Consider the following 14,186-nt stretch of genomic DNA (forward strand, 5'->3'; position numbering starts at 1 on the left):
TTAATGAAAATGTTTCTCCCAAAATGGGTTTATTCATTACAATACTTAAACTAATAAGGGAAGTATGAACAAATTTAGTATCACTCCGTATTACCGTCAATAGATATACGCAACGAGATTGCAAAATTTGGCTATTTGAACTATTGTATTATTTATATGTATGTATATCTATATCTCAGAAAACAAACTGAAAAAATAAGAAGGATTAGTTTCATCACATTTAGAATTTGGAATGCCTTACGAAATTGCTATGACTCTCAAAGGGTTAATATTTATCATTATGTATGAACGGTTTGAACAAAAAAAAATAATAATAAGCAATGACAAAAAGTAAAGAAACAGAATTATTTGTGAGAAATCATAATGTTTGTAGCAATCACACTCAATGTTAACAGCAGAGAATATTACAAATGCAAAAGAGGTAATATGAAATAACAAATAATTACTCTTCTCTTCTGTTTTGTGATTGCTTTACATTATGAAATCTCACCCACAATGATCGACGTATCAAAACAAAATCAATAAGTAAGTTTGTAATGAGTTTTTTGTGGTTTCTGGCTTATACCCTTTCCTCCGGTCTGCTGAAGGCCTCCGCTGGACTGGATGCAGGTGTTGTTTATAATTACTCAGGAGAAATTAAAGAGCTAGATGAGAATTTAAATTATTGATTTTGGAGGGTTGGCGTTTTTTGTTTGGGATGACGACTTCTATTTTGTTTTTCAAAATAGTCAGGCTTAATCCCATAGTCGTTGTTTTAATATTTTATTAAAAGAACTTTAATTTATTAGTGGGAAAAAATTGGCGATGTTTACCAAGGGGTAAGGCAGGGAATACTATAGTTTCAGATCTCGCCACAGATCTTATTATTTCTTGTTTTTCAACAAGAAACTTTTTATGTCAATTGCTAGCTCAAATAGATACATGCGCAAAGAAACACTCTGATCGAGAATTTCTTTGACACTACCTACACTCTAGCAACTTCACTTGCAAACAAAACCAAATCTTTCCCACTGCTATGCGTTCGTCAATTCTCGACGAAAAAACACATAACTAATTTGTTGGTATTGCATACTACAGCAATAAACAACATTTTAACGGTGCCCGGTCTCACAATTAGGAGGGTTGGAGTTTTTTGTTTGGGATGACGACTTCTATTTTGTTCTTCAAAATAGTCAGGCTTAATCCCATAGAGTTTAGGTAGTGCCAAAGAAATTCTCGATCAGAGTGTTTCTTTGCGCACGTATCTATTTGAGCTAGCAATTGACACTTGGGTATAAAAAGTTTCTTGTTGAAAAACAAGAAATAAGGGAACTGATGAAGATCTGTGGCGAGATCTGAAACTATAGTATTCCCTGCCTTACCCCTTGGTAAACATCGCCAATTTTTTCCCACTAATAAATTAAAATTGTTTTAATAAAATATTAAAACAACGACTATGGGATTAAGCCTGACTATTTTGAAAAACAAAATTATTGATTTTGTTTTCTTTTTTCTGTTTATCAATGAAATAATTTTTGTCAATGAAATACTCTTTCTTACGTTTCTTTTACTATTTGGAGTGAGACAATGATTTTTACGCATAAAAAATTATTGTACTGACAAATACGTGAGAGGGACGTAACCCCTATTTAAGACATTTATAGAGGCTTTGAATTTTATTATTTTTTTCTAATATCATAAAATATTGAATATTAATGAAAATATTGAATTCCGAATAAGATTCTAAATTATTGATTTCAAAGAATAAGGCTTTAATTATACCGGGATATACATATATGCAAATATTAAACGAATAATACTTTTAACTTTAAAACATTAAACTTTCTAGGGCCATACGTATTCACTATTGGTCGTAATTAGACTTTAGCTTTATAATTTTTCTCTTTAAAAAAAGCTTTAAATTGAATTACTGAGTACACAAAAATATATCCATTCACTCCAAAATTTCACAGTATACACTTCACTGGGTTTCATACGCTTAGCGATGATGTAATGCTAGGATTAATTTCTGTAGTATTTATGAAGCAATGCATATATGATTGATTCAATTGGCTATTCGATGGAATTACTGGAGAGGATGACATTCAGACACAATTTGTTGAAGATATCCACTCTGGGGCTTGATACTGGAATTTTTCCCCAAGACTCTTATTGACAGAATGGTTGTGAATTTGGGCTGTTGTTTAACACTAAGGGCGAAAAGTTCTTGGCCGGAAACTGGGGTGTATGGGGCGCTGTACTCCTGCGTTTCAATCTCCGGTCACAATCGGTCTTTAAATTTCATTGGAGAAAATTCACTTCTGCTGAGCTTTGGTGGAAAATATCACCAGTGTGAAGATCCAATTGAAATGGGACCTTGTTGTATACCCACTGGCGAACAATACTCTTTAAGTTCCAAGTAATACGGTGGTAAATTCGTTGAGTTTGGTGAAACTTGAAAGTGTAATAATTTCAGTCGTATTTATGTCGATCTGCAGTTGAAAATTTTAGTAAATATTTGTAGATTCCCGTAGAATATGTGTTGAAAATATTGACTTTCCGAAATTTGTGCAAAATAATTATTCGATGGTTTTAGAAAAGTTGGAATAATTTTTCTAAGATTTTTGGTTGTCTTATCACTTTGCTGGCTGGATTAAGAAGGAAGTTTCAAAATTTCTTTTGGCAAGATCAGTACTTGGTTTTCAACCACGAGTTAACGGGACAAAGCGAAATTTCAAATTTGCAAGAACGATAATTAGCAGCGATATCGAACCTCGTAAATCGAATTGGTACTACTTTTTTTTAAGATTTATATATTTTTTGATCAAAGTTGTAATATTGGAATTTGAAATGAAATTTAATGATTTTTTTTTATTAAAATTACTTTGGAACCCGTTTTTTTAAGTTTTTAGAACTAATGAAGAATTACTTCTGAGAACACAAGAATCAAATGCATGATGACTTGTAATGCATGACGGGTGTGTCTGGACTAAGTGTACCGTACACATCAATCTTATGGTTTTTGTAGCTTCAAAAGAGAACTGCCAAATATAGGTATTCTATAGTGATCAAAACAAACAAGCAAATAAGATAAAGTCGAGCAGAAAAGGTATTGAAAAAAGAGGAAAAAATATTTTGCAGTTCATCAGTTTTGTGAGTTTTAATTATTTTGGCTTTTTATATGTACATTCAATATCGAATTTTTCCAGTGCCGTCTCAATGAGGAGGGGCTTCGATAGAAGACAAAATGCAGGTAGCTTTTGTGGCGTGAATCTTTATGTACAAAGGTATAGGAAACGAACTGTATCAAAGTGAAGAAATAATATATTATGGTCTTTTGCAGAAACCAGCCGTGTGGAAAAGTAGATTACCTCATTATGAACATTGAGAAGGCGATGGTTTGAAGAAATTTGAGACAATCCAGAGTTAGAATTTCCACTTCAACTACAAAATTTGTGTTGTGAATATCATCTTGATAACAAATAAAATGTGTGTGATCACAGTGTAGTGATATTAAGTTGGGAGAATTTTACTAATGAAAACATTTAAATAAGTTTTGGTCGCGGATTTGGTGTTTTAAATGTGATTTTGTACTCAACGTATTTGGGTAATACGGACGCTCAGAGAGCGTTGTTGTGGTAGAAAGGTGAAATATTTGTGTACGTCCCGTCGTTATTTAGGTTTAGCAGTTAGTGTCAAATTCCTTACGACATTTTATATTTTTATTTCTATTTTCGATGTATATTAGGGACATATATTTTTTGTGGAAACAATATATTATTCAGAAAAAAAACTATTTCCCGTAAAGACTTCTTCATATCAATGATATGAAACCTCCTAAAAGTTCGAACGACGAGCCGCATAATAAAATACCGTTTATAGAGGCCGTACAACATTTGTTGTTGAGGTATTTTGATAAATTTAAGGCCTAATAAACATGTGCTTCTTTGATTTCAAAAACAAAATTTTGAAACAACTTCTCCTTTTTCAATGAATTTTTAGCGACACCAAACATTTTTGGAAAAATTATACTTTCTGTGAGAAATTATCCATTTAGTGGAATGATGTGGATACTTTCAAATTGAAAATGTTTCATGTTTCCCAAAATATTCAATCAAATGTGAAAAGATATTAGTTTTATAAATTTCAATAATGTATAGACATCTTCTTGTTTTGTCTACATGTACCGGTGACACTAACATTACAAACAAAAACAAATTGCTATGTGGTTGTTGTATTTGTTGTAGTATTTACTCTACCTTCTTTGTTCTACCATGCCCTATACCACTATATGGGGACGGTATTATAAGTTGGTTTTGGCCAAAAAGTTTGTATCGCATCGAAATAATACCAAAATAAATGTCACGACGAGCTGAGTCGATCTGGCTACGTGTGTCCGTCCGTCCGTCTGTCCATCTAAACTTTGTAATCACGCTACAGGTCGCAATTTTGATCGGATCGTCGCCAAATTTTGTGTGTTGATGGGGGTTCCGAGGGGGAAGAAGCCTATTGATGGTCGTATAATATTTAGTGATCGGAATGGGCAAAAAAGTTATTTGGAGAAAAAGTCAACGTTTTTTTCCAAAGAGAATATCTCAGCTTCTACAGGGAGAAAAACAAGGCCTCTCTAACATATTTTTCAAATATATTTTGCAGCAACCATATATTTGTTTGCATTCAGTCCCAAGCATAACATATGTTTGGGTCCTGCAAACAAATTTATGTTTGTGTGCAAACAAATATTTGTTTAGATATAATATAAATACAGACCCAAAAGCCAAAAAACACATGCACCAGTGGTCGCTTACTGAGAGCAAGAGAGCGTAAATTTCAATGTAAAATACTTTGAAATGTATGCTCACATGCTCTCAGTAAGCGCTCACTGGCTATGTGGTTTATTCAAAGGCATAGAAATACCAAATACAAAAGCAACAACAGACACATAGGTACATAAAAATTCCAAAGAAATACATAACAGACTTTAATAAAAGACAAGTAAAAAAGTATCAGTCGGCTTTGCCGACAGAGATATACCCTCAGCCTGTGCAAATTGAAACACTTTTTTCCCAAAAAAAAAGTATGTCATTAGGGGGTTTTCAAAATTATGGGCGTATGATCCGACAAAAATGTGGATTAGGGTTAAAGTTCAAAAGTGTTGCCAAGGAGGCATTTAAAGAAATGGACCGACATAGTCCATTATGGAAGTGGATCTTATTTTGGGAGTCATATCTTTGCGATAGATATCGAGCCCACTAGTCATTTCAGTTTGGACCAGTATGCCAGGAAGCATGGACTTGTCCACGGAAAACATAATATCGCTGTAAACAGGACCACAACGAACGGCATCGGTATACATTTCCAAAGGATCTTCGAACAGACCCTAAACTGCACTTAGACAGACACAAATGTTGAACTTTTGTGGGGGAAGTACCCTAAGGAGAGGACCGATATGGGCCATTTTAGAAATTAAACTAAATTTTAACAAAATATTAGCAGATCCAACGTTTAGTCCGAAATGGTTGTCCCGTTCAAGAGATATCGTGCATACCATTTTAATGACTTTTTCAAAATATTGGGGGAAGTACCGGAAGTTGGGAACCGGTATTGCCCATCCTCGAACCTAAAAATAAATTTTGACAAAATATGACGAAGGCCAAATTTTGGACCAAATCGGTTGATCGGTTCGAGAGTTTTCGTGCTATTCAGCCACTACATATGGTGACATAAGGGGTTTCTACGCCTTTCGTGCTGTTTTCTCAAAAAGTATGCAAAAAAACTTTTACCGTCGTATCTGAAGCAGCGAAGGCAAGTTGCTTCAACAAAAATCAAAGTTATTCGAGAGCAAGTCTCAAAGTGAACTTATCCAAAATTTTGTATGGGAGTTACCTGAGGGAGTTGACAAATATAGTCTATATTCAAACCTGATCTATATCTGGTAGAAATATAAGAATATGTAAAGTATGGACCAAATCGATTACTCCCGTCAAGAGTTATCGTGCGCACAAATTTTCCGAACAGTTTCGAACTTTTGTGGGGGAAGTACCGGAAGGAGTGGACCGATATGGCCCATCTTCGAACTTAAAATAACTTGGACAAAATATTACGAAGGCCAAATTTTGGATCATACCGATTCATCCGTTCGAGAGTTATCTTGCGCTCCAACCAATACACCCGGTATCATAGGGTTTTTGCAACTTTCAGGTTATTTTCTGAAGAAGTATGGACTTGCCTCTGATGAAACTTATACCGTCGTATGAAGGGCAGTGAATACATGTTGCTACAACAACAATCAAAGCGATTCGAGAGCAGGGCCTAAACTGAACTTTTCTGAAATTGTGTGTGGGAGGTACCCGAAGGAGTGGACAGATTGAGTCCATATTGGAACCTCATCTAAGTCTGCTAGAAATTTTACGATGCGCAAAGTATAGGCCAAATCGATTACTCCCTTCAAGAGTTATCGTGCGCACAAATTTTCCGAACAGTTTCGAACATTTGTGGGGGAGGTATCGGAAGAAGTGGACCGATATGGCCCATCTTCGAACCTAAACTAAGTTTATACAAAATATTACGAAGGTGTCATAACTCGACTTGGGTTTCCTCTATGCAAAGAAAATTTGACCATGATCACTTTTACGCCCACTTTTTAAATTTTCAGGTTTGATCATTTCTACAAAAACTACTGAACCGATTTTCCTGAAATTGCCAGGGAATGTACAGGGATGACCCCCGGTTAAAATAGGCTACAATATTAGTTGAATTTCGAAAGGGGCGGGGTAATTTCCCTGTACCCTATTTCTTTAAAAATGCTATATCTATATAAATAAAAATCAAATGTCGTTCGTTAGTAATGGCATCAGTTGAGAACGGCTGGACCGATTTCGATAATTCTTTCGGTGAAATGTTCGCCAAAACCCAACCTAGGTTTTTATGTAAAACAATTTTGACCACGCCCGCGTTTACCCCCACTTTTTTCAATTTTAATATTTTCTATAAAAACTATTGAACCGATTTTCCTGAAATTGCCACAGAATGTGCAAGGATGTCCCCCTGTTAAAATAGGCTACAAATTTAGTTGAATTCCCCTATACCCTATTTCTTTAAAAATGCTATATCTACATAAATAAAAATCACGACATTTGCAAAATGTCATGTTTGCAAAAATTATGAATGTTGAGGTTGGGTACCTTTCCCATGCCTTTTTTTAAAACGCAATATGTATAAACCAAACGTATGATTTGGAGCCAAAATAAATATGTTATATCTAGAAAACTGAATACCACTTCCACCCTTTTCAATACATATTTTTCCAAAACTACTGAACCTAATTTTATGAAATTTTTAAAAAAATTTCAGCAATGTCCCGTGGTTCAAAATGCTATATGTATATTTATAAACGAATTTCGGGGGCCTATTGTTTTTTAATCGCTATATTTGCTAAACTTATGAGTGCATCGGCATGAAAATTGCGATGGTTGCGCCCTCGATCAAGAATAACGATATATTTACAAATTTCCTTAAATGGTGAGGTTCAACTGTCCATCAGACATGAAAAACTAAAACATATACATAAGTCTCAATAAGCGGGAGAATTAGACTTACATTTTTTTAAACTTTTACAATTAGACTGATTTATTGTAAAGACATGGAACGTGGACGATAATAAATCCTAAGCAGCACCAATGGGCACAAAATTCGACAAAGTCCATAAGAGAGAAGAAAGGTTCGAGACAAAATCTGTTGATAAATTCAAAATCCTCTTCGGTTTGACAATGGACCAAAGAAGTGATGTAAAAAATATCTATTTTTGAATTGTCAAGTATAAATTCCATAAAAAAATTGTCAATAAAACTAATTACGACGGGCCAGCAACGCGGGCCGGGGTCTGCTAGTAATGTAATAAATTGGTAATCCATATTTCAAATATATGCATGTAAATGAAAAATTACCAATTATAAATGCGTTTTCTTCCTTCTATACACACCATCCTTGCATACACACCACCAAAGCAAAAACAATATTTTTCATCCTCCTGTCGTCGCTTCTATGTCTTCTATTGCACAATACACACAGCTTTTTCCCAGTGGCAAAATGGGGAATGTATTACCTTTGTAATCGAGAAAGGAATGCAAATGATCAAAAAATTGCACATTGATTACCCACTATATTCCCAAATCCAAAGGTAATGGAATTAGTACACAGACAATTCGTAGATTACATACATTCATTTCTTCTGGACACAAGAAAATAATGTGTTATTTTCCTAGGACATGGTCCGTGTTAACAATAATGTATTCTGGAAGCAATAAACCATAGTGTTTCTGCTTTACCTTCTCATTTATCATTGCTTCCATTTTCCCACTGGATTATTATTATGAAATAGCGAGAGCCCTGTTGTTACGCTCTTTGACAAAAATCCTCTCTCTCCACCCATAAAAAATATGTTCTAACATAAAAAATATGTTGGTACACAAACAAATAAAGTTGAGATATGTTAGAAACTGTTGCAAACATATATTTGTTTGGATCCAAACATATTTCTAAAATATATTTTTCTGCGTGTACAAAAGCCTCAATATGAAGGTACCTCCAGGTTTTTGTTTAAAAGAAAGAAAACTGTTCCATTTTACTTCAATATAACTAGTGGTGGAGGTTATAAAAAGTTCGGTAAGGCCGAACCTAACGCCTTTCAGTCTAAAGTTGCGGACACGAAAGAAAACTAATTATTTCATTGTAGTTCAAAACAGTTTATGGTTTTCGGCCCAGCTGATGACGTTGAGGAACCAACAACCATAATATGCTTCTTTACATGGCAATGTTTACACAACATTAAACCCTTCGCAGCTCCGAGGTCCTGTTGCTCTTTTCATACCACATACTACACCACACCGGCAAGTCAAAGCTTTGTTGTTGCCGTAATAAAATCAACAATAATTTCCTTTTCTAGTCAAACTTATCTCAGGCTAAGAAACTTTTTAATCTCAATGACTTCAAAATTAGTCTATCTGCCAGTGTCGTTGTCCGCCTATTTAAGTCCATGCCAAATCCTCGTCATCTACTCTTTATGGTTAAGAGGCCAATTTTTTGCCAAAAAAGAACTGAAAAACGCTGCAAGAAAGAAAAACTCTGATGCAAATACAAGTTCGTCAGAGGAAGTCAATTATTCTGAGTTGTGGCAGGCAGTTTTGTTTGGTGTTGAGATGTTATCATGACTAGCTAGCTGGCAGTTGTCAGTCATCAACCGGTGCGGTTGCGGACTTAAGCGTTTACAATGAAGGAGCAATTGTTTGTGTTTTCTTTTTTCACAATCAAGTTCCCACAAACAGCCTGTGGTTGTTTAGTAAATCTCGCGTATAAAATGTTCTGCGACGTTGTTTTATTTGTTGAAAGCTACTTTTTGGCACTTTTCCAAGTCTCTCAAAATACTTTCGAATTATTTGGCTAAAAAAAAATTTAACATAAAGTTTTTGGGTCGGTTTAGTATGACCTCAACTAACTGTGTTATGATGAAGACCATAAAGCGAATTGAAATTAGAAGAAAAAATATTTATTTTAATTTCAGGAGGATTTGCAAAGTTATAAACAATTAAATTAGTTTATGATTGAATTTGTAAAAGACAAATTAAATTAATGAAATTGTATTGGAATGGGAAGGTTTTCTGTCGCAAACAAATACATACATATGTATGTAGGTACATATTTCCAACCGTACATGGGTAGGAGTGGGGTGATAGTTCCCAGCAAATTTTCTCATTACCAACTAACTGTTTTATATCGTATTTTTTGATCAATAAAATATATTTTGTGACCGCAGATAACGAAAATGTGAATAAAAAAGCGAACGCTTCTGGAGATGTTAAATATTATAGCTACAAATTTCTTTTGATCAGAGACTCATAACGAAATTTGATTTGGAACATTTCTTCCTTTGACACAATCCCCAAAAAGTGAAGTATTTTAGGACATTTTAGCTCAGTATGGAATACATTTTACATTTGGGTGCCACCGTGGTGCAATGGTATGCACGCCCGCCTTGCACACAGAAGGTCGGTGGTTCGATTCCCCGGCCAGGCAACATCAAACATTTTTCAACGGTGGCAAAATACCCCTCAGTAATGGTGGCGACATTTCCTGAGTATTTCAGCCTTGTAAAACTTCTCTACAAGTGGTGTCTTTAGACACGCCGTTCGGACTCGGCGATAAACAGTAGGTCCCATATCATTGAGCTAATATGAATCGGGGTGCACTCATTGATATGAGAGAAGTCTCCCTTGTCCCGTATGGGATGTTGTGGAACAATGTGTGTATGGAATACATTTTAAATAAGAGTCTAAAAGTTTAACAAATAATTTCTACCTATAATATCTAATTTTGTAACGTCATTTTCTTAACAAAGCATTTTACTCAGATATCTAGTTTGTTCTGGAACTTATAGTGAAATTTCTTTTAACACCTTTCGTCTAAAACTAAATTTCATGATACTTTCATGAATCAAACTTGATGTATATATTTTCTTAATATATATTGTAAATACATATTTCTTTTATTCGGCGACTTATATTGAAATTCGATGGAGAATATTTTTGTCTTTGACGTCTTCTATCTAGAATGAAGATTTGCGGCACAAAACATAATAAACTCAGATAAAGTACAACATTAACCCTAAAACGTGATTTTACTTCTGGCAGATTCCTGGCGTTTAGGTACGATTTTGAGTTTTGGTGTATTCGGGGACCTATAGTAAAATTTTATGAGAAATAATTTTGTAGAATATTTTCATCTGATACGATCACTTTTTAATGAGTTTTTCAACGTTTTTGAAAAAAGAGACCAAAAAGACCCGTTTAGTGACTGGCATGAGGGTTAATTTTTTTTCATAAAAAGATACCCCGCATTATTGTCTGTAATATTGCCAAAGACACTTTATACCTAAAATACAAGGTTTCCAAGGAATCTGATGTCGAATATTTCAAAATGGGCGGGACTTGCCACGCCTATTTAGGTTACTTTCCGACGTAAACTTTCAAAACGCCGACACACGTGTCTTCTTTTTTTGGGTCCTCTTTCATAATCTGGTCGAATTGTTTTGTAATTATTTTTGGTGTTGTACAGTGTAGCCAAACTATTTACAAATCATCATTGTCTTAGCAAAAACAAGTAAGAGCGGGCTATAGACGGACGGAGCCAACCATGTCATTCCCGACACCGCTAACCCTGGGTGCTAGTTTTCCACGGAATTTATTTTATATGACTGCGACATTTCTTAGCCGTACGGCCATACATCTTAAACCCTAAAAAGTACCGAAAATCGTGAGGTACCGTTGGGGGCTATACCATAACATGAGCCAACATTGACAACTTTTGGTGGAGAAGTTTCAGTACCATTGGGAATGGTATTGGTATATCTACCATATAACGGTGCCTCAAGATGTTCGGTATTTTGAGAATTTTACCTAAAATTTTTAACGGAACTAGCTGTAATTTGAAGTCTTTAGTGGTCACGAAACTTCTTCACAAAAAATCGTCAACATAGGTCCATGTTTCGATAAAGCCTCCATATAAGCATACTTCCGGAATTCCGGTATTTGAGGATTTTAGCTAACTTAACCGAACTAGCTGTAATTTTACATTTAAATTTCTTAGGGGTCACTACAATTCTTCACCACAACTTGTCAACAGGGGACCATGTTTGGGTATAGTCCCCATATAACGATACCTCCAGATTTTCGTTATTTTGAGGTTTTTAGCTACAATTTTTAACCGAACTAGCTTAAATTTGGCATTTGAGGCTCTCAGACCCCTTTTAACAATACCTACCGATTATCGGTATTTTTAGAATTTTATCAACAATTTTTAACCATACAAGCTTTAATTTAGCATGTGAGGTTCTCTACGGTCATAAAACTTCTCCACTAAAAATTTTCAACATGATAAGGCCCTCATATAACGATACCTTCCCGATTTTTGGTATTTTGAAGATTTTTGCTAAAATTTTTTAGCGAACCAGCTGTAATTTGGCATTTGAAGTTTTCAGTGGTCACGAAAGCCTCCATATAACGGTACCTCCCGATTTTCGGTGTTTAGAGAGTTTTTAGCAACAATTGTTAACCGAACTAGCTGTTATTTTATATTTGAGGTTCCCATTGGTCTAAACACTAATCAAACACAAATTGTCAATGTAGATCCATGTTTAGGTATAGTCCCCATATAACGATACCTCCCTATTTTCGGTATTTTGAGGTTTTTATCTACAATTTTTAACCAAACTTTGTTTAATTTGGCATTTGAGGTTCTCAGTAGTCACGAAACTTCTTCACTAAGAATCGTCAACATAGGTATATGTTTTGGTATAGACCCCATTTAACAGTACCTCCCGATTTTCGGTATTTTTAGAATTTATAGGTATAGCCCCAATATAACCGTACTTTCGGAATTCCGGTATTTGGAGAATTTTAGCTATAATTGTTAACCAAACAAACTGTCATGAAACTTCTCCACTAAAAATCGTCAACATAGGTCCATGTTTTGATAAGGCCCCCATTAAACTATACCTTCCCAATTTTCGGTATTTTGAAGATTTTAGCAAAAATTTTTAAGCGAACCAGCTGTAATTTGACATTTGATGTTCTTTATGATCACGAAACTTCTCCACTAAAAATCGTCAACGTATGTCCATGTTTTGGTATAGCCCCCATTTAACGGTACCTCGACCTTTCCGGTATTTTGAGGATCTTATCTACATTGTATGATGGAACTACCCGTAATTTGACATTTGAGGTTCCCTGCAGTCACAAAACTTTCCCACAACTTGTCAAGATTGGTCCACACGTTGATATAGCCCCCATATCAAGTTACCACCTGGTCGAACACATTTTTTTTTAAATTGGATAAGATATTTTAGACATTTGGGATACCCATGGTCGAAAAATGTTTGCACCTAATACTGTAGAGTCGGGATAATACGTAATTAAAGGGACCAGCCAATTTTTACGAAGATTTTTACGAGGATTACGAATTAACGAGGTTAAAATAAAGAAATACGAATTATAGAGGTTATTTTATTTACCCATTGAAAAAACTCTAATACATATTTAGAAACCGGTTTTATGTTCTAGGGATATTCAGGTAATTTTTGACGCTTTGCTTTGCTACTAGTCAAAGATTGTTAAATGAATTCTCTTTTTTATGCCCTCATCCTTTAGGCTAACGAGGGTATATAATGCTTTTACACCCCATGCGTGTTTGTACGAAATCTGTTTCAGACAATTTGGAGACGGTTGTACCATGTCTGTTTGGCTGGCTGCACCAGCACACCGCACGTTAACTCTCGAACGGATCAAACGATTTGGTTCAAAATTTCGGAAAAGTGCAGTTTAAGACCTGTTCACGAATTGTTCTGTTTTTTTTTTTTTTTTTGGGCAACAGTTTGTTCATGGCTCCAGTTTACCGAAGTTTAAGATTTTTCAGGAACAAGTCCATACTTCCCGAGAAAATGGAACGAACGCTGTAAAAACCCCTGGTGCGCAGAACAACATTCGGACAGGATACTGCGTTGCTCCAAATTTGATATCGTAATATTTTTGCATAAAGTTTGGAAATACTTATTATCGGTCCACTACTTTCGATCAACCGATTTGGTCCGAACTTTGGTTCTCATAATATAGGCTATATCGGTCTGCTTCTTAGGGTACCACCCTCACAAAAGTTCACAATTTTTCTTATGTGCAGTTCAAAGTCTGCTTGAGTATTCTTTGGAAATTTTTACCGAAGATACTCCTTGTACTGTTTAGAGTGATATTTTGTTTTTCGTGAGCAAGTCCTTGCTTCCTGATATAATGGCAGAAAAGATCTAAATTATTCGGTGAACAACTGAAATGACTGGGAGGAACGGTAACTATAGACAGGAATGTCTCCCAAAATAAGATCCACTTTCAAAATGGACTACGTCGGTACATTCCTCCGCAACATTTTGAGCTTTAATCCAAATCCATATTCCAGCCTCCAAAAAGGACCACAAAATTCTGGAAACCCCCTAACTACAAAATTTTTGACGAAAATGATTTTTGTTGAGTAGCCGGTATTCAATATATCTATAGATTAAAGTTTCAATTCACACATGCTGAGGGATTGTGTAATTTCGCAAGATTTATTGATGCTATGCTTTTGGTATGTAGAAATGTCTGACAAAAAGATTTTAACAACAAAATTGT

Source organism: Musca autumnalis, unplaced genomic scaffold, assembly GCF_047663935.1.
Source record: "Musca autumnalis isolate F117 unplaced genomic scaffold, ASM4766393v1 scaffold_3, whole genome shotgun sequence".
Taxonomy (NCBI): domain Eukaryota; kingdom Metazoa; phylum Arthropoda; class Insecta; order Diptera; family Muscidae; genus Musca; species Musca autumnalis.